General features: G+C 41.8%; 2 non-coding genes across 2 annotated transcripts; both read left to right on the top strand.

The window, feature by feature from the left end:
* Positions 1-8,728: 8,728 nt before the first annotated feature.
* TRNAI-UAU (transfer RNA isoleucine (anticodon UAU)) lies at positions 8,729-8,818 on the top strand. Its single transcript is given in 2 exon segments — positions 8,729-8,766; positions 8,783-8,818. It is a non-coding gene; the product is annotated as a tRNA-Ile (tRNA).
* A 1,747-nt stretch (positions 8,819-10,565) lies between these two features.
* On the top strand, positions 10,566-10,638 carry TRNAK-UUU (transfer RNA lysine (anticodon UUU)). Its single transcript has one exon. It is a non-coding gene; the product is annotated as a tRNA-Lys (tRNA).
* The last annotated feature ends 12,187 nt before the right edge of the window (positions 10,639-22,825 follow it).

The following is a 22,825-nucleotide window of genomic DNA, read 5'->3' as shown; positions in this document are numbered from 1 at the left end:
TGGAAGAAAAGATTAAGCGGTTGAAGTAGGAGGCAGAGGATGATGGACTTAAAATAAATATTAATAAGACCAAGGAGATGAGGGTCAATTCCAAGTTTGACGATAAATTGTCTATAGATGATAAAGAGATAGAAGAAGTAGACTCCTTCGTATATCTTGGGAGTATGGTTACTACAACTATATGGGCCGATGACCTTCGATGTCAGGCCCCTTAAAACAACAAGCATCATCATCACTACAACTATATGGAGAAACAAGAACATTTCTAGAAAGACTAAGCTACGACTTTTTAACACATTTTCACACCAGGCCACGGCCGCTTCCTTCCACTTCCTAGGCCTTTTCTATCCCATCGTCGCCATCAGACCTATCTGTGTCGGTGCGACGTAAAGCAAATAGTAGGAATGTTAAGTCCGTTCTGCTTTACAGCTGTGAAACGTTGGAAGGTTACCCAGAAGACGACTAAACAACTGCAAGTCTTCGTGAATCGCTGTCTAAGACATATCATCAACAGAAGATGGCCAGACGTTATTTCAAATGAAGACCTATGGGAAGAAACTAATCAGCAGCAACTGAAATACAGATAAGGGAGAGAAAATGGTGTTGGATAGGACATACTTTAAAGGAAGCCCGCTGGAGCCATTGAAAAGACAGCGCTAGACTGGAGCCCCCAAGGTGCTACAAAGCGTGGACGTCCGAAGAAGACCTGGAAAAAGACGATCGAAGAGGAATGTCTAGCAGTGGGAAAAACTTGGAACGAAGTAAAGAGGTTAGTCAACAGTAGAAAGAGATGGAAGTGTTTCACCGAAACCCTTTCCTTCAGGAGGAGCAACAGGAAATGAGTCAAGATATATCTGACAGTATGCTGTTATGTATATCATAATTAATTTTAAATATATATTTTATAAAAAAAACATAATTCCTTTCAGCTTTGAAGTTCAATTTTTGTAAGGAAATTAAACTGAAATTAAACCAATTTACCGATTTTAAGGTAAATTTATTTAGCTTTGGATTCAAAACAATTTTGGAATTGAACTTTCTCCCTAACCAAACAGTAGAGTAATGTTTCTGAAGGGTGCACATTTTTTGAGATACACATATTGTACCTACCATCATTACTTCCTATGATACTTAACAACAAAAATTAGTACTGCTTTACTAAATGAAAGACGTACTAACTACTAAAAACGTATTACAAGAACAAACAATAAAACATTCAAAATATGGCTGTTTGATAGGTAACGCAATAGTACCTGGCCATTTTTAAATTCTTGATTTTCAGCACACTCCGTAGTTGGTCATTTTAAAAGTTCGCCATAAAAACTCAGTAACCAGGGTTCTACGTATTTAATTAGTATCTTAACATCCTGTATTTTATTAGTCTGTATTGGCACTTTTCCACTGAAAAATTTTGTCTTTCGGCATTGCAGGAAAGGCTGATAATTGAGGTTTCCCTAGAAGGAATGAATGTTCCATAGGAGAATCTATGAAGCTTCTACTACTCCTACTTTGTCACTGAAATATCTAAACTGTTTGGAAGATGCAGGAGATATACAGAAAGTCTGCATAAGAAGAACAAAGGAAGCATAGTTCTATTTTACTTTAAAATGTATGTGCGGGTCTCAGAGAAGAAAAGTTGTGAGGAGCGCGGGAAACACTAACACACTGAAAGAAAGATGAAAAGAAGTACGCCACTGAAAAGTAAGTATTCAATGACAATGCTTTTCTCCGCTGCATACAAAGTTACAAACAACGATTTTAGGCCTGACATAATTCTCCACCGTTCAATGCGTCTCAGTTTTAAATCTCGAATTACCCCCCCCCCAAAAAAAGAAAGTGGGGGGGCATATTTTGACATAATGCCTTTTTACTCAGACCGATTCAATTACATTACTGAATGTTAGTTTTAAGGAAAGCACTGATTTTTTTAGAGTGGAATAATACAAAGGTTCGCAAGGAAAAGGAATATATTACATTTTGTGTCGTTTTTTTAAACATAGAGGCGCTAAGTGGTTATCATCACATGGTGAGGCTAAACATGATACTGAACCCTTGACTTACCATTCCATCGTTGGTCGGCCACAGCTGCTGCAGTAGAGCAATATCGAACTCTTAAATCTTGGGGTCGTAGCGGGAATAATTCGGTCACGATCTTAACCAAACGATGGGGTTCAGAAGAGAGCCTAACTACTTCAAATGAGGAGCAAATATGTGCTTACTAACTTTTATTGAATCATTTAACTTCACAAAAAAATCATTTATATAAAATCCTTGATCAAGACAAAATTAATTATTCCATGTTTCAAACGCAGTCACATTGCATGGCGTTAGTTTTATTAATTACAGTATCGAATAATTTTCTTCGGAGAAAAGTAGAAATATCACAGATTAGTGGACAGCGAAAACTAGAAAAATGAAAAGTAACCTGAAAATCGGGCACCTATTGATCCAAACGATAACTGAGAATTAATCCACATGATCCGTGGAAAATCTGACCTTCAACAAGTAGAATGCCGCATTTACTATTAACTAAGGTTATTCACCAGTCAAATACCCTATCGGATATGGGAACACCCGCCGAATGGACCCTTAATCGAACCAAATTGACTATCAGTTGCTTTGGATAGGTTGCGGAATATTACTGGAAAGCATGGTGTTCACTACAAGTTTACAGCAGCATTCACAACTTAAAATAAAATTCCACCATGTATTGTCATCTCGTGACACCCTTAAGTTATAAAATAATCCCGATGCTGAAACGTGCATCACCCAAACAGCTGTTCAGAAGGAACCAACAACAACACGATCCGAGAGGATCTTACGTTACGTCGTTCTGAAGGAACAAAAACTGCGAAATGCAGGAAACCCTTATTCATCACCCATTTAGAAGAAATGCCAAACACTGAAGTTAAATAAAAAGTGGCAAATCACTTGGAAAATATTATTACAAAACCAACTTTCAGGTTATAAACGGTTACGTTACGCTTAATGAAATTACAAGTCCACATGGTAAAATAAAATAACAACACAAGAATTCTTTCCTTTACAACAACGACTACTATCACAGATCCATCTACTTATTGTTTGTCCCAACACAATACCTGCAAAGTTATTAATCGACCACAATCAACTACGCATTATAAAATTAAAGAACGAAGAATTAAAGTAAAACATATTCCCGGCTGACGAATCGAACCCGCATTCGTAACTCAAGTCTCACATAAATAAGCTAAGTGTCCGCACGCACACTAGCAAAGCAAACGGACGTCAGAACGTCAAAACAATTAAGTCCGTAACAAAATAAAATACTGAAGTTCATTGAACTCAAACACGCATGGCACACTGCAGTAATATTTCAAATCACCGTTAGCTCAGTACCCAATATTGGACAACCCTCACGTTCATGCCACTAGTGGTTCCATAATCTTAGGTAAACACTTTCCAGCTGGTAAGGGCTGTGCGCAAAACATGGCAGGCATCAATATTACTTAGCTAACACTCTTCGCATTGCATACACTACTGCAGACACTACCATCGCTCAAGTCACTTCGTAACAACACCTAATCTAAGACTTGAGTATATACAGCCGACATCCTAAACCTATCGTCGGGCCTATCTAATGTCTGCACCCTAACACTAACCTCTATGTACATACACACACCTTCCTAAACCTATCGTTGAGCGTGAACTAGGACGTCTTATCATTAGTATACTCCTAGGATAACATGTGACGTCCTAAATCTATTGTCGAGCGGAAATTGGGTTGTCTACGCTTCCTCTAGAACAGGGCCTCTCAGGGAGCATGCGCTTGGTGCATGCACTGTGCACGGTGCAAAAGACGACTTCGCTTGGTTGACCAGAGTGCAGACACCCCACTCCTCGATTTGGAGCAATAGCGCTTACTCTCTCTTTCCTCACGCCTGTCTTGCTAACTCCCCCTGTCACCCTCTTCCACACTTGCCCCGTAGCGCTCCAAATCCGAGCTGAGTTGCGCCGAGTAGAGCCGAGCTTAGCCGAGTAGCCCAGAGACGAAGCGTTGGTCCGAGACAAGCCGAGCCCGACCGATGCACAGTGCACGGAGCTCTTGCGCCTCGATTTGCACGCGTGAGATTTTGGGCATTTGAGAGGCCCTGCTCTAGAATGTCAGGCGAAATCGTAACTTCAAACACACTCTTAGATATTTTAGCTGTAAACCTTGTCGAAACTAATAGCACACAACGAAACAAATCTTGCCACAGAATGAACGCAAGTCGGGAAATGCAACTAAGTCCCTATCTTGTTAATAAAACGTGAAATTGAAAATAAATAACGCGTAGCAAGCAACCCGCAACTCAAACACGAATTCGACATACGCAATGAAGTTTGAAAAAAAAGAGTTTCAACACACATCTAACATTACGTGAATATCGCCCAAAACCGTAATCATCACCACCGCAAAAAATCCACAACATAACTCTAGGGTGAGGCCCTCAAATCGCCTATCATCTCATTATTCCAAATATCCATATCCATTAACTATCCAGTGAAGCAAAACGCATTGAATCTACACAGCCAAACTATAGCTTTAATAACGTCCGATATCTCATCCCACAACGTTTCCGATTTAATGATAAATTCTCGTCTCGTAAGAAATTTACTGATTAGAAATTTGTCGTTACGGTCAAATAACACCAACCGTGTATTCAGAATGCTCTTCTACCCTTGAGGTCGTATTATATAATATTCGTTATGCTGACTTTACGTAAACTAGTTACTTGCATTTAACTACCACGAGCTACAATCTTCAACAGACATTGTTTTTCACAGGGGATTTTAACTTGAAATCTTACTGTGCATCACACAATACTCATCTCGAACCAACCTTCACTCGGTCAGCTGTTCCGAATTGTTAGCGGAGTATACTACAGCCTGACATATACAGCCTGTCTCAAAAATTTTCGCCATCAACAAATATAGCCTGTCTCAAAAATTCATTCTCATCGCCTCTCACGGCGGCATTACATGAAATACAGGCTTTCTCTGCCTTCAACATGTACACAACTCTTATATCAACATATCATTTCGGAAGAATCCATTTTTCTGTTTCAAAGCTTTTGAAACCTCAATCCTCCCGTGACAAACAACTTTTACAAAATCCTTTTTTCATTTATTTTTACTACAACGTTCGGACCTCAGGAATACAACAACACACCGTGATTTCCCATATCACCGACATACACTATGTCACAAAATTACCTTTCCACAGAAAAACATAACATTATCAGGCTTCACTGGATTTCGAGATGAACGCAAATCTTACTGAACATATGTTAAATACATTTTTGACATAGAAAAATGTTATCCCGCGGTAAATATTATTATTATTATTATTATTATTATTATTATTATTATTATTATTATTATTATTATTATTATTATTATTATTATTATCATTATTATTATTATTATTATTATTAGTATTATTATTATTTCGACAAACATTTTCTGAACTCATACGATATTCGAAATTAAGACATTCATCACGACTACATGATCGTTATCACCTTCCTAATTTTACTCAATTTGGACAATATCTCAAAGAATATAACGCATTATTTAAACTTCGCTTTTTATAGTTTCTCGACGTGAATTTTACAGCCGTGAAGAGTTTCACACGACGACCAGAAATGTAATACATTCGCCTGATCATTATTATATATCAATTCGACGCTCGCACTGAAAATTTGTTGGGACAAACAATATTCTAACTACAACATTGATAAAATATATTTACAGACCTGTAATCTTAGACGTCATCCTGGATTTCTGGCTGCATTTAGCCAGCAGGCCTTGTACCTAGCCTTTCATGGCTACATTTGACATCATCTTCTTATATATATAACTTAAACTACACAAAAAAATTCACTCGGTGTCGATCAACACCGCAAACACCGCACTTTCTTCGCGTTTAACAGGCGACGAGCGATCTTCTCAAATGGCGACCGCCACTGTTTTCCCAAGATTCTGCTTTCGTTCACCCTACCGCTGGCCAGGTGTTCCAAACGGATAAGAAAATCAGACCTCGCGGCCAGCCTCCAGACTTCTCTTCGACAAATATTAGACGTACACAATGAAACACAGAGAGAATCTCAGCTACGTATTTTAACCAAATCTCTAAACCTTCAAAGTTTCCATCGGCGGCAGTTCAGGAAAATCTCTATCACCTTCTACTTTAATATTCTATTTGAACAATTGACACCAACATGTAACACATTACCTGGAGAACAAAACCCCGCACTTTCTTCCAGACGAGTGACGTGAGCTTCGCCGTTCAGACAACCAGACAGAGTTTGTAAAATATGCGGAGAAAAGTTTCTTTTATACCCTCTGGGAGGGACGCCACCCTCTCCACGAGGCTCGATTGCACAATCTGCTAATTCCACATCCAATGGACCAATTTTCTTGAAATTAATTTCATATTTTTCCCATACTTGCAACGGGCGAAATGAATTATATCTGCCTTGGCGTTTCGCGGGTTCTTCGTCATCCATTGGCCTTGCCACGTGCCGCTAATTCGAGAGCCGGACGCAAACTTTTCTCCAGGCTTAACTGCATTTATATTTACCCTGGGGATTCTATCTTCACATATGGTTTATAAATAACTTAGATCCTTTATTCCTCGATTTACCATATCGCCAAAATCTCTCGTTATGAAGGATTTCTTGAATTTGACAAATTATCCAATACTCGAGGTCCACCGAAGTGTCCCGACATTTCACGAGCTCGCGCCTCGCTTGTCACAGAGAACTCTGTTCCCACGAGAGAGCCAGACTCTTGAAATAAAAACATGGCTACTCTCAAAAAGTAGTTTGTAGCTGAAATAAATATTTGGAATTTTTTTTTTCCTCATCATTGAATTATGGTTTCAATACCTTAGAATTTTCGAAATAATTTTTCCCTATAATTTTTAATTTTATGTCCGTCTCTGTGCTGTAGTGATTAGAGTGATTACCTACCATCCCCGGAGGCCCCGGGTCGATTCCCGGTCTTGCAACTAAATTTGAAACGCGGTACGAGGACTGGAACGGGGTCCACTCAGCCTCGGTAGGTCAACGGAGTAGAGGGGGTTCGACTCCAAGCTCAATCAATCAATCAATCAATCAATCAATCAATCAATCAATCAATCAATCAATCAATCAATCAATCAATCAATCAATGAATTAATCAATACTGGTCTACATTTATAGCAATCGCCCAAGTGGCAGATTTCCTATCTGTTATTTTCCTAGGCTTTCCTTAAATGATTTCCAAAAAATTGGAAATTTATTGAACGTCTCCCTTGGTAAGTTATTCGAATCTCTAACTCCCGACACAGTCCGATGGTATTTGAAGATGCTCAAATACGTCAGCTCAAATACGTCAGCCTCCTGTCGGTAGATCTGCAAGCACTTTAAAGAACTCCAGCGGGACAAGATTCTGGCACCTCGGCCTTTCCGAAAACAGTAAAACTTGTTAATGGGATGAACAATCAATTAAATGGAAAATAATTTCTTACTCTGCTTACCTTCCAGGGTCGGTTTTTCCCTCGGACTCAGAGAGGGATCCAACTTCTACCACCTCAAGAGCAGTGTCCTGGAGCTTCACCCTCTTGGTCGGGATACAACTGGGGAGAATGACCAGTACCTCACCCAGGCGGCCTCACCTGCTTTGCTGAACAGCGGCCTTACGGGAGGATGGGAAGATGGGAAGGGATAGACAAGGAAGAGGGAAGGAATTCGCCGTGGCCTTAAGTTAGGTACCATCCCGGCATTTGCCTGGAGGGGAAGTGGGAACCACGGAAAACCACTTCCAGGATGGCTGAGGTGGGAATCGAACCCACCTCTACTCAGTGGACCTCCCGAGGCTGAGTGGACCCCGTTCGAGCCCTCGTACCACTTTTCAAATTTCGTGGCAGAGCCGGGAATCGAACCCGGGCCTCCGGGGTGGCAGCTAATCACACTAACCACTACACCTCAGAGGCGGACGGAAAATAATTTCAAACCCTAAAAAACATTAAATATCATTTTTTAAATATTTTCTTTCTTCCTTTCTTTCTTTCTTTCTTTCTTTCTTTCTTTCTTTCTCTTTTTTTCTTTCCTAATCGGTTTACCGTCCAGGGTTGGCTTTTTCCTCGGATTCAGCGTGGGATCCCACCTCTACCACCTCAAGGGCAGTGTCCTGGAACGTGAGACTTTAGGTCAGGATACAAAAGGGAAGAACGACCAGTACCTCGCCCAGGCGGCCTCACCTGCAATGCTGAATGGGGGCCTTGTGAGGGGATAGGAAGAGTACAAGGGAAAGGCAAGGAAGAGGGAAGGAAGCGGCCGATGCCTTTTTTTTTCAGGTACCATCCCGCCATTTGCCTGGAGGAGAAGTGGGAAACCGCGGAAAACAACTTCCAGGATGGTTGAGTTGGGAATCGAACCCACCTCTACTCAGGCGACTTCCCGAGGCTGAGTGGATCCCGTTCCAGCCCTCGTACCACTTTTCAAATTCCGTGGCATAGCTGGCCTCCGGGGGTGGCAGCTAATCACACTAACCACTACACCCCACAGAGGCGGACTAATTCTTGATTACAAGTTCAAATACATGTTTTATCGATATGTAAACTGGTCCTACACTGATTTAAACTGCATTTCGAGAAATATTTGGGACAAGTTTCAATAAATGGCCGACATCTTTACCATCAAGTTACGCTTGCAGGCAGCGTTCCCCAGTGGCGCAATTGGTTAGCGCACGGTACTTATACGACAGTAACTGAGCGATGCCGGGGTTGTGAGTTCGAGCCTCACCTGGGGAAAATTTTAAAGCAAGTAAAAAATTTTCTCCTGTTTTCACTGTTGCTGTAGGCAGTAGACGTGAGTATATTTGTTTTAGTTTCCGGCAAGTTTGTTCTTTTCATTCTCCTTCTTTCCGAAATGACTCACTTATGATGGAGTAAAAAAGCGATTGTGGCAACGTCTCTGCGGAATGTCTTGCAAAATTGCGTACATTCCTCCCCCATTCCAAATGGAGACATAAAATACAAGCACAGCATCCCCTATGTCATAAAATTCAATTAATACAAGTTAATATAGGGACTCTAAAGTTGGTTTTTGACCACGGCCCTCTGACTGAGTCTTAGGTAGGTAGTTTCCCAGCTACTACCGCCAGTCTCCTTGCTTTCCCCTTTCCTATCCAACGCTCATTAGTCAACTCTTGTCGTGTTCCGACCCCGATGGTTTGGGCGCCGTTCACAATGATTTATACATGATTTGTTTCTACAAACGACGTCAATTCTAGTGGAGATTTGTTAGCAAGTGATTTCATCTTGCAAAGTAAAGTATTCGTCCGCCTCTGTGGTGTAATGGTTAATGTGATTAGCTGTCATACTCGGAGGTCCGGGTTCGAGGGCTGGAACGGGGTCCATTCAGCCTCGGGAGGTCAACTGAGTAGAGGTGGGTTCGATTCCCACCTCAGCCATCCTGGGAGTGGTTTTCCGTGGTTTCCCACTTCTCCTCCTAGCATAATAGCGAACTTAAGGCCACGGCCGCTTCTGTCCCTTTTCCTTGTCTATCCCCTCCAATCTTCCCATCCCTAGGCAAGGCCCCTGGGCGAGGTACTGGTCATCCTCCCCAGTTGTATCCCCCGGCCCAGAGTCTGAATCTCCAGGACACTGACCCTGGAAGGTAAACAGATTAAGAGAGAAAATAAAGTATTCACAAATAGGTCCACATCAACTTTTTAAAAATACAGAAATCTTCGATATACATAGGCCTACGCCCTTGATATCTTCTTTCTTTCTTAATCTGTTTACCCTCCAGGGTTGGTTTATCCCTCGGACTCAGGGAGGGATCCCACCTCTACCGCCTCAAGGGCCGTGTCCTGGAGCGTGAGACGTTGGGTCGGGGGTACAGCTGGGGAGGATGACCAGTACCTCGCCCAGGCGGCCTCACTTGCTATTGCTATGCTGAACAGGGGCCTTGGTGGGGGGTGGGAAGATTGGAAGGGATAGGCAAGGAAGAGGGAAGGAAGCGGCCTTTTGCTTGGAGCAGAAGTGGGAAACCACGGAAAACCACTTCCAGGATGGCTGAGGGGGGAATCGAACCCACCTCTTCTCATTTGACCTCCCGAGGCTGAGTGGACCCCGTTCCAGCCCTCGTACCACATTTCAAATTTCGTGACAGAGCCGGAAATCGAACACGGACCTCCGGGGGTGGCAGCTAATCACACTAACCACTACATAACAGAGGCGGACCCATTGATACGGATATTCCTCAGTCTGTTAAAAATGTTGGTTAAGGGCGGAACCAATTCCTGTACTGACGCTTCAGCTCGAGTGTTTCCTCGAAAATGTTTGGGGACCAACTCCAGTCCTGCCATGAGTATGCACCTTAGTATCGACCATAATAACTGATAACAATTAAGTAACACGATAGCGTTGATTTGCGATAGCTTCGTATCGCTCTGGGAGCCTGCAGCTGCGCTGGCTGGCGCCTAGCGGCCGTGAACAAGTCCTCTACCAAACAAGGGATATCCATAGTTATAACAGTATCAGCCGTCGAGCAGCCCGGATAGCTCAGTCGGTAGAGCATTAGGCTTTTAACCTAAGGGTCCAGGGTTCAAGTCCCTGTTCGGGCGGTACTTTTTCTACATTAGTTCTTTGTTGAATTGCCTGAACTGCTTCAAACAAACCACTGTTTGATAACCCAACATCGAAATATTCCACTCTGAACTTGTGGAATAACCTTCGTGATCATTGATCACTAGCTTTGCAAAATACAAAATGTTAAGCATGGGAAAGGTTGAATATATATAGAATAATATAAATTCAAAAATTAAATAATAATCATAATAATAATAATAATAATAATAATAATAATAATAATAATAATAATAATACAGTTGAAGTCTGAAGTCTGAAGCTCCAGGACACTGCCCTTGAGGCGGTAGAGGTGGGATCCCTCGCTGTGTCCGAGGGAAAAACCGACCCTGGAGAGAAAACGGATTAAGAAGAAGAAAAAGGGTCATTCTATTTGCCTATAAAATATCAGTAGATGAACTAATTCTATTTCTGTAATATTTGAGATGACTATAGGTTACCGTGACATATGGTTACTTCTGTTTAAAAACAGTTATTAGAGAGAGTTGAACCTTCTTTTTGGTAAATATTTTGTTTGTAGTCCGCCTCTGTGGTGTAGTGGTTAGTGTGATTAGCTGCCACCCCCGGAGGTCCGGGTTCGATTCTGGGCTCTGCCACGAAATTTGAAAAGTGGTAAGAGGGCTGGAACGGGGTCCACACAGCCTCGGGAGGTCAATTGAGTAGAGGTGGGTTCGATTCCCACCTCAGCCATCCTCGAAGTGGTTTTCCGTGGTTTCCCACTACTCCTTCAGGCAAATGCCGGGATGGTACCTAATTTAAGGCCACGTGCGCTTCCTTCCCTCTTCCTTGTCTATTCCTTCCAATCTTCCTATCCCCCGCAAGGCCCCTGTTCAGCATAGCAGGTGAGGCCGCCTGGGCGAGGTACTGGTCATGACCCCAGTTGTATCCCCCGACCCAGAGTCTGAAGCTCCAGGACACTGCCCTTGAGGCAGTAGAGGTGGGATCCCTCGCTGAGTCTTAGGGAAAAACCGACCTTGGAGGGTAAACAGATTAAGAAGACGCTTTTTTTTTGCTATTTGCTTTACGTCGCACCGACACATATATGTCTTATGGCGACGATGGGATGGGAAAGGCCTAGGAATGGGAACGAAGCGGCCGTGGCCTTAATTAACGTACAGCCCCAGCATTTGCCTGGTGTGAAAATGGGAAACCACGGGAAACCATCGTCAGGGCTGCCGACAGTGAAGAAGAAGACGAAGAGTCATTCTAGTTGCCTATAAAATATCAGTAGATGAACTGATTCTATTTCTGTAATATTTCTGATGACTACAGATTACCATGCCATATGGTTATTCCGAAGTTAGCTACTGTGTCTGGTTTCTTATCTGTTGGAACACCTGAGCATAGTCGGGCGAGAAGGGGACAGTCTTGTGGACGCAGTAGATGTGGTCATTTGAGCCGAGTTTTTGTCGCTTGGTAAACGTTTGAAAGTGCGTTGGAAAGTGTTGTGTAGTTTAAGTTATATTTATAAAGAAGATGTATAACCTAGCTATGGTAGGCTAGACGAGAGGTTTGCTGGCTAAATGCAGCCAGAACTCCAAGGAATGTTGAGACAGGCTGTATATTAAATGTGAGATTTACTGTATGTGGCAGGCTGTTGTATATTCCGCTAACAATCCGAAAGCTGGGATCTGGAGAAGGTCGGTCCGAGATAGTTATTGTGTGAAGCAGTAAGTTAAATGTCAAATAAGATCCCAAGTACCGGGCGAGTTGGCCGTACGCGTAGAGGCGCGCGGCTGTGAGCTTGCATCCGGGAGATAGTAGGTTCGAATCCCACTATCGGCAGCCCTGAAGATGGTTTTCCGTGGTTTCCCATTTTCACACCAGGCAAATGCGGGGGCTATACCTTAATTAAGGCCACGGCCGCTTCCTTCCAACTCCTAGGCCATTCCTATCCCATCGTCGCCATAAGACCTATCTGTGTCGGTGCGACGTAAAACCCCTAGCAAAAAAAAAAAAAAAAAAAAAAAGATCCCAAGTGAAAAACGATTTTGGTGGGTAACTCTTGGTAGTAAAATTTCAAGTGACTAGTTACGTAAAGTCAGTAATGAATGTTAGAATAATATGACCTCAAGGATAAAAGAGCATTTTGTATACACGGTTGGTGTTGTTGTTTGACTGTAATGACGAGTTTCCAATTAGTGAAGTTCATAAATTACAAGGCGGTAATTTATCAGTAAATCGGAACATTTGTGGGATGAGATATTGGACGTTAAAGCGATATGTTTGGCTGTGTAGATTCATTGAGTTTTGTTTCACTGGATAGTCATGGATATGTATGTTTGAAAAATGACGGTAGGCGATTGGAGGGCCTCACCCTAAAATTATAGTATGGATTTCAACGCTGGTGATGATTATTATTTTTGACGACATCCACTAAATGTTAGACGTGTGTTGGAGGATGACGAAACAGGGGCTATTCCCAAACTACTGAGGTTGTTCGTCGGCCAAGCTCCCTATAGGTTGTTTCTTGAGCTCAGTCTTCGACTCCATTCATATTGTACTCGGCCGTTTATTTAACCTGTTCTTTTTCACTAAGGCTCTGTAGGTTAGGTACTAGATACCTTTGTGTAATAAGATTTCTTATTTGTAAATAGTGCCTTGTAAGGCCAGAGATTATTAGAGTTTCATGCCATGTTGCCTTGAGTAGGCTTGGAAAACTGATAGCACGTTAGCTCTTTTTCAAGTGTTGTAAAAGTGCCTCTGGGAGGCCTGATATTGTTATTTAGGGAGCAAGTGCTCCATGTATTAGGGGATTTCTGCCTTTGTATAAATTGGTGCTCTTTTGTAAATTTCAGCTAGGAGGTCAGGAAAAATAAAGCGATTGCTTGAAGCCCATGATCTGTTAAAACCACTAATCTTGTCCTTCCTAGACTTGTTTAATGATTGCTACTTGTACCTGTAAAAATTGTTAAGTTAAAAATTTTTGAAAATACAACCTTCAGTTTCATCATCATCATCATCATCTGTTTACCCTCCAGGTTCGGCTTTTCCCTCGGACTCAGCGAGGGATCCCACCTCTACCGCCTCAAGGGCAGTGTCCTGGAGCTTCAGACTCTTGGTCGGGGGATACAACTGGGGAGAATGACCAGTAACTCGCCCAGGCGGCCTCACCTGCTATGCTGAACAGGGGCCTTGTGGAGGGATGGGAAGATTGGAAGGTATAGGCAAGGAAGAGGGAAGGAAGCGGCCGTGGCCTTAAGTTAGGTACCATCCCGGCATTCGCCTGGAGGAGAAGTTGGAAACCACGGAAAACCACTTCCAGGATGGCTGAGGTGGGAATCGAACCCACCTCTACTCAGTTGACCTCCCGAGGCTGAGTGGACCCCGTTCCAGCCCTCGTACCACTTTTCAAATTTCGTGGCAGAGCCGGGAATCGAACCCGGGCCTCCGGGGGTGGCAGCTAATCACGCTAACCACTACACCACAGAGGCGGACCAACCTTCAGTTTAAGTTTTAAAATTCATTCTTGACATTGTAGTTAGACCCATTCATCCCGGTACCTTCTTTCACCTCTGCGATCCACGACAAACCACGGAACACATACGATAAATGTTAATGTCGGAATATTACAGTATTACTTCAACAACCTAAGTTATTTACCAATAACTTGTTCCTTTTCCACTTCTAACAGACAATTTCCATTTCACAAGATGTCATTAGTTACCGTGATCTTTCTGCCAGCAAAACAAGCTCCAGCTATTTCCTGGAATGTGCACGGAAGAAAACATTTTCAGCATTTCCGCTTTGAGATTCCAACAAGCGTCTCCTAAAGTCAGTCTTCCGTTCAGTTATTACCTTATCATTAGCGGCAGTTAACTTTGTATCATGCTTCTGTACTTTATAGACTTAAATTATAGTTTCCATTTCCGGAAGGCACTAATCCGGCGTATCATTAGAAATGTTTAAGGAGACGGGGAAATATTACAACACAAAGTATACAGACGTAAGAATAGAGGAGTTAATTAATTTTCTGGTATTACGTGACGGATTGTTACGTGATACGGAATTACGTTTATAAAAAGAGGAATTGTAAACCACGAGTCTCGACTGTAGTGAAACCAACCTTTTGGGAATAAATAGCACTCGATGTATGATAGTGGCAAGGAATTAAACCTAGCACTAGGTGGCGCCTATAGGCTTCCTAGCTGAGTCCAGCATCTCTTCAGTTTCTACATCCATGTGCCGATCTCCTTATTTGCAAATATCTGATCTGTCTTCCCTTGATGTTGTTCATATCGGACTCTGAAACGTAGGGAAGTTTCCATTTTTATGCCCTTAAACTCCATTCTCTTTAATTTAAAATAACATAAAATAAAATTACAGAAATGTTATTTAAAGTGGCATTCGGGATTAGAAGTATATGGCTTAACTTATATCGTTTCTACAAAATTAAAGAAAAACAGGACATTGCCAGTCCGACATTTTTGTGGTTGATCCTTTCCAAAATTAATTGAATACTGTCATTGATTTCTATTAAATGATCACAACTTCTTCTTATTCTTATTCTTGTTGTTCTTCATCTTCTCCATCCATTCCCTTTTCCAAATTTTCTCTTGGTATCAACTTCTCAAGTTTTAATATAATCCCTTACAGAGGTCATTCATATCATTCACGCCCGTCCTCTATGCCACTTCGAAATTTTCTTCCCTGGCATTTTCATCATGTATCCCAAACCATTTCCATTACGATTACAGTCTCTTTGTGAATTCTACAAACTTTCACTACGTACAATAATAATAATAATAATAATAATAATAATAATAATAATAATAATAATAATAATAATAATAATTGTTCCGGGGTATCTGTGGAACGCAGAGAGGTGAAAGAAGGTGCGGGCTTGAATGGGTCTAACTACAATATCAAGAACTGAATTAAAATTTTAACAAAGATTATATTTCTTTCAATATAAACAAACAAACTTAACAAATGTTCACTAAGTGAAATCACAATGAAAATCAGGTACAATGCCAATCTTGAAACGAAATTTGGAAAAATCCAAGATTCAGAACTTTAACAATTTTGGACTTCAAGCTCCTAGTTTTACAATTTCTGAGCTACCAGCTCAAGTTTACAATTCAAAATGAGGGATAATTTAGTTAAGGGCAGAAATTCCTTAATTCAAGAGCACTTGCTCCCTAAATTACGATATCTAGCCTTCCAGAGGCATCCTTCACTATTACAAAACTTTGAAAAGAGCTTACAGGCTCTCAGTTTCTTCCATCCTACTCAAGGCAACATTACATCAAAAACATCTCTGGCCTCTCAAGGCACAATTTACAAATTGAAATAGTTTTATACAGGAGTATCTAGTACCCAACCTACAGGGCCTTTGCGAAAAAAGAACATATCGAGAATGGAGGCATACACTGCGCTCACAGATAATGAAGTATTAAAAACCTACAGGGCTCTCAGCCGATGAAACTGGGGCTAGTCCCAATCTACTGAGGTGGCTCGCATGGAAATAATTTTAACATATTACAGGAACGAAAGGTTGCGAAAACATAGTCACCTCAAACCAATATGAAGGGGAGCTCGAGAGGGTAACTCACTCTCCATCCCCGATTTCCAGTTAAAGGCTTTATGAAATTTTACATGAAAAGGAAGGAGTTTACATTAAAACGGTTACATAGTTGGAAATTCGGACCTTCCCCTCGGATAAGTATGCGGAAACAGCAAGAAAGATTTAGTTTACGTGGCCATTACCTGGTAGATGTTCTGCCGGCCGAACAAAGAGCCCTCATGCCTTAACACACACACTCAGAAAGACGACGATCAATAGGCCAGGGAACTCGAAAAGCCGCAACTTATATACCCTCAGGCAAGGTTCGAGAGAATTCAGGACTAATCCGGACATACCCTCTCAATTTTTATTGGTTAATTCAAAATTAACAAGAAATGCGGGATTGGCAGAAAATTAATTACAAAAATTCATGATTGGTCAGATTAAAAACTGGCGGAAGGAAAAGAAATGTTGCCAACCCAAAAAATAAAATGAACATAGATTCAGTTATGAAAACCAAGAAATACGAAACTTCTTTAAGTTATAAGTTCTCCCACCTTGCACCAGAGTGCATGATCAGAGTTTTTGGTAGTGTCATCTGTGGAAAAATGTCCAAACTTTTTGATGTATAGCGAAACAAAACAAGGAGAAATTCAATCAGTTTAGGAAACTTAACAATAACACAATTACTTAATATTTCAGTAGTGACATCTTCCGATTAAAGTTCCAACTTCATGTAGTATCAGTTTCACCTTTTGTTCGATAGAGGAGTTCATTAAGGTGCTTATTTTGAATAAGCGGAGTTGAGGTGTACCTCCCGTTACAATAATAATAATAATAATAATAATAATAATAATAATAATAATAATAATAATAATAATAATTGTACCGGGCGGTACACCTCCACTCCGCTAATTTAAAATGTGCGCCAGTTGAAACTCCTCTGCTGGAGGAAGTCTGAACTTTATCTACGCTATTAATTCTCTACTTTCTCAGAAGATGTCACCACGTGGAAAATTTTGAGTTTTTGAACTGTGTCAATTTTGATGTGGTTTTGTTTCGCTTGAAGTAAGAAGTGTGAACTTTCTCTTCTAGAGGACACTACTGAAGATCAACAATAGTGCAACCTAGTGCGGAGTCAAAGAACTATTTTGTTGGAGAAATTTTTATTTCAAATGTTTGTTCTTTGCTAAATTTTTTTAAGTTATTGTTTAAGTTGGCTGTATACCCCTCTCTTTCCCCTTGTTTTGCATTTAACCAATCCTGAATTTCTTTGAGTTATTTCCGACCAATCTGATGTATCTTCCCCCAACTTGGATATGTTTCTGTACCCGAGCCAATAAAAAGTTTGTGGGAGGGTGTTTTCATTCCCCTAACGCCTAGAACCTTCCGCGAGAGGATATAAACTGCTGATTTTAGGGTCTCCGGGCCACTTCTGTTCCATCTTTCGGTGTATAAAGTACATAGCAGGAGGCGGGAAGCGCCTCTTTCCTCGGCAGCGGTCAGCAATAAGGTAATGGCCGATTAATAAATTCTTTCTTTGCTAGCTCAGCAGTTTAACTCTCGGGGCGGGTGCGAAGCGTTCCTCCATGTAACCTTTTCCTAAAATGTAACGATCTTTTCTTCTATTCTCTTTTAAGCTGCATATTGGGATAGAGAGTGCTAACCCTCTCGAGCTCCCACTCACATTGTCTTGAGGTGAACTTATTTTCTTAACCTATTCTTCGATAATGTAAAACAAATTGCTCTTTTCTAAAGTCACCTCGGTAGTATGGGATTAGCCCTTGCATTAGTGGCCTAGAGCCAGATTAGGTTTTTAAAAACAAGTGTATTAGGAGCGCAAGATCGCCTCCTCTCAAATTGTTATTTTAGAGGTCATGTAATTGCCCATTTTTATTTAATAGACCTCAGTAGGTTGGGTATTTTACCCCTGTGTCTATGTCCAGTGAGGACAACTTGAAGGTGGAGTTTGGTGTGGCCTGGGAGAGGCTTAAATTTTGAGAGCGAGTGGCTCTTTTGGAAATTGAGTGTTCTATGCCTCGTGGAGGCTTTTCTGTGTAATTTGGAGCAAGGGCTCCTAGGTATGAATGGGGTTTTCTGCCCCTCTGTTAAAACTCGTGTTTGGGGTAAAACTGAGCTGATTGCCCAAGCAGTGTAAAATCAGGGCGCGAAGCCCAATTCCTGTAAATATTGTAACTACCCTTTTTGATTTGCTACTTTGTACCTGCCATGCTTGTTATTTCTTTGTTTTTCAAAAGAAAATATAACCTTGTTAAATTTTAAATTAATTTTGCTTTCGTAGCTGGAGACCTATTCACACCCGCACTTTCTTTCACCTCTACCTACCACGGAAACCTCCGTAACAAGTGGTAGCAGAGCGTGGTTGAATGGGTCTCAATTTAGCCCCTTTTGACGGCTAAACATTGTTTGTTCCGAACACTAACTATTTTCCCAATTGCTGGAATTTTTTGAGTTTTTCAAAATTGTTCTGTCACCATGCCCGGCCCTCGCGATGTTCTCCATCTTAACTATTTGCGCAAGGAGGAGTTGATCTATGAATTGACTATTAGAAATGTACAATCTGGAGGCACGGTTGCAGTAGACACAAACAAGCTTAGAGAGTCCCTAGATTTGCCCATTTCCATCCCCAATTTGGGAGAGAAAGAAATTGACGACTCTCTTTCCACGATCACGGAGAATATTACCGGGCTAGCTTCTGTAGTTAGTTTTTTTGATGAAAATGATCCTTGTCCTAATCAAATTAAGCGTGTGCAAGCTAGGCTATATCATTTTTCGAATAGGGTTAACGATCTGTTGTCTCTAAAGTTGAATGACGTTCAGAAGAAGGAAGCTAGTACGCTGCTTGAAAATATGTCTGAATTATCTAGCAAGGTCACTCAATTGTTAACAGGGGAGGTTCCTCCCAAAAGCGATCTACCCACCACAGTGAATGCAGGTAGTGAGGAAGCGCCTCCCAAGGGAGAAGTTAATAGGATAACCGTTGCTGCTCAAACTATCCCTGCCCCATTGGACAACGAATCTGAACGTCGTGCATCATTGAGTAACATCCGTTCTGAATTAACTTCCTTGCCATTGAAACCTTTACCTACTATGTCACCCGGGTTTAGCAGCTTGCCTCATCCATTGGCAATGTTGCTCAGAGGTATCTCTAAGTTTTCCGTTAATACCACCAGTGATGTAATTTCTTTTTTAAGATTTCTAGTTGAATTTCAGGATCGTGCCCTTGTGTTTTCTCTTTCTCCATGTCAAATTTTGCAAATTATCTATCCGTATGCTATTGGTATTCTCTCAGATAAAATCGTAAGAGCCATTGCCGAGCAATCATCTATTGAGGATTTCCATGCCCATTTGCTAGCTAACTTCATCCCGGCTAGGGCCAGGTCCTCCCTTATTCAGAAGTACTATTACCGTGTACAACGCTTGGATGAAAACTTGGCTGATTTCATACAGGACATTAAGTTTTATACTAGGGTGTTTGCTCTTCATTTCCCTGAGGATCAGATTGTACAAGCTATTGTGGAAGGGATTTCACCACCCTACAGGTCATATTTGTGTTTCGCGGCGTGCCCGCAAACTTTCTCTGAACTTGAAGCATTGGCCGTCTCAGCGGAAGGAGTTAGATACGCCGATTCTTTGCGTGTCGCGAAAGAACCCCCGCCTTCCTTTAGTAATACTCGGCCTCCACCTCGCCGACCAGTCAATCCCCGTAAATGTTATGCTTGCGGGTCGCCTGACCATCTGCGCAACAAGTGTCCACTGATCAAGTCAAGTGGGACAAGGAATGGAGCCGGGTCATCACAAGGCTGTTTTAAATGTGGGGCTTTCTCACATACCGCCAAGAATTGTCCCAATTCGAATAGCACCCCCTCCTGCTCAACTTCTGGCGCAAATTCCAACTATGCCAATAATAAAAAGTGACTAGTGGCTTCGGCTGAGTCGTCTAATCCACCTTCCCGAGACTCAGCCCCGGGTAAACAGGTTGTAAATTCAGGGAACGAGCAATTTTCAAATTCATCTTTTGAAGGTCCCAAAGAGTGTCTTAGGATTGCGGCGGATTCCCCCGCACCGGTCCCCTTTCTCAAAATTGAGTTAAATAACGAGCCTATAACAGCTCTCTTAGATTCAGGTAGTGTTTGTTCTATTATTTCGGCTGATTGGTATTCAAAATTGAAATCTGTTTGTAAGCTTCCTAACTATTGTTTGTCGGCGATCCAATCGTTTCGGCTAATTCCTCTCCATTAGAAATTCTCGGTTCCTTATATGTCAAAATTCGAAATTTTCAATTCACATGGAAAGTTAAATTGTTTGTGGCCAAGCATTTGTCTTGCCCCATTATATTGGGAGCGGACTTTATTTCTCACACTGGTCTTGTGCTCGATCTTCAGAGTAGGTCTTGCACTTTCAAATTTGCCTCTAATTGTAATATCCCTCTATTAAAGTGTAATTCTGCATCATGTTCTTCTATTTCGCCTACCCAGGATGAGATGTTGTTAGACCTTAGACATCTACCTGAGGAGCAGGCTGATAGTATTCGCAATTTGTGTCAGTCGTTTCCCGAGGTGTTCTCTGATACTCTTGGTGTTAATGACCTTATTGAATACAAAATTGAGGTCACGGATTCGATTCCTGTCCGTTTTCCACCTTATAGGCTATCTCCACCTAAAATGAAGGCTCTAAAAGAAATCATCGATCAGATGTTGAAGGACGGTATTATTAGGCCCTCTAAGTCAGCGTATTCTTCGCCTATTTTTTTAGTCCCGAAACCCCAAGGAGGCTTCAGGCCTGTCATTGATTACAGGGCTCTCAATCGGAAGGTGGTGTTACAATCTGTGCCCCTTCCCGACCTTCATTCTTGTTTTTCATGGTTTCGTAAGGCCAAGTTCTTTACTATCTTGGACTTGAATCAGGCCTATAATCAAATTCCCCTTGCCGAAGAGTCTAAACATCTTACAGCGTTTGCCACGGACTGGAATTTATACGAATACAACCGCGTGCCTTTCGGGCTCCCTACGGGAGCAGCTGTACTCACTAGGCTACTAGATAGGGTCTTCTCCGACATCAAATTTGAGTACTTATATCACTACTTGGATGATGTCGTCGTATTTTCAGAGACTTTTGAAGAACATCTAGATCATCTGCGAGAGGTTCTGGATCGCCTTCGTAAGGCTGGGTTAACTGTTAAGTTGTCCAAGGTTGCCTTTGCTAAGCCCTCTATGTCTTTCCTAGGGCATATTGTGTCACCTGATGGTGTAGCAGTCGATCATTCTAGAACACAGGCCATCCGTGATTTTAAACCTCCCAAGGACATTAAAGGTATCGCCAGGTTCATTGGTATGGTGAATTTCTTCAGGAAGTTTATTCCTAACTTCGCTAATAGAGCGGCGCCCTTAAACCTTCTTCGTAGGAAAGGCATCAAATTCGAGTGGGGACCTTCTCAACAAGCCGCTTTTGAAGACCTTAAATTAGCTCTTTGTAATGCCCCTGTACTTGCTATGCCTGATTTCTCGAAGAAATTCATTGTCCAAACCGACGCATCGTCGTCAGCGGTAGCTGCAGTCCTTCTTCAAGAGACTGAACTAGGGAGGCGCCCCATCGCCTATGCGTCTAGGATATTGTCGGCTCAAGAAGCCAAGTATTCCATCTATGAGCTCGAAGGTTTGGCAGTCTTATTCGCCTTAGAGAAGTTCCGTCTCTATCTGGAACATGTCAAATTCGACCTGGAGACAGATAATCAAGCCTTAAGCTGGGTCTTAGGTAGGCCGCGTCGAACTGGTCGTATAGCCCGCTGGGCCATCCGTATTTCTGCCTTCCAGTTTGATGTTAGACATATCAGAGGTACCGAAAATGTTGTTGCTGATGGACTCAGCCGTATGTTTTCTAACGACGTCGAGACCCACGAACCGGTCGACAGTTCATCACCTTCCGAGTCCATACTATCTGAGGTTAATGCCATCCTAACAGATGCTCCCATGCTCTTTAGGGATATCGAGAAATACCAACATGAAGATCCGACGCTGGCTCCGATAATGGAAACCCTTTCTTCTGGGGAACATGTTGTCCCTTATGTTCTGAGGAATGGTGTTCTATGTTGCCCTTCGAGGCATGATAAGATGATGAAAGTTGTTGTTCCAGCGGTTCTTGTACCTATGATCTTCAAGTATTATCATGAGACCCCATTAGGAGGGCATCTTGGTATCTTTAAAACTCGTGAAAAGATTCGTGAAATGTTCATTTGGAAAGGTATGGACGGTGAAATCCGTGAATTAGTAAAGGCTTGTAAAAGCTGTTTGCTTAGTAAACCGACCATGTCCACCATGGTAGGCCTCTTGTCTTCTCAGCAAGCGTCGCGCCCCATGGAACGCCTGTATATTGACTATGTAGGACCATTCCCCCAGTCAAAGGGTAATGCCAACAAGTTCATCCTTGTATGTGTAGATGGTTTTACCAGATTTTCCTGGTTATTTCAGACTAAGCTGGCTACCGCTCAGTCTACCATTACTTGCTTAAATTCTATTTTTGCTTCTTTTAGTCCGTGCCAATATATTGTATCTGATAATGCTAAGGCTTTTACATCTAACTTATTTCGTAAATTCTGTTTTGATTTATCCATCTCTCATGTAACTACTTCTGCTTATTAC

The sequence above is a fragment of the Anabrus simplex genome, chromosome 3, assembly GCF_040414725.1.
Source record: "Anabrus simplex isolate iqAnaSimp1 chromosome 3, ASM4041472v1, whole genome shotgun sequence".
In the NCBI taxonomy this organism is placed as follows: domain Eukaryota; kingdom Metazoa; phylum Arthropoda; class Insecta; order Orthoptera; family Tettigoniidae; genus Anabrus; species Anabrus simplex.
This window is presented reverse-complemented; position numbering and strand designations above follow the sequence as displayed.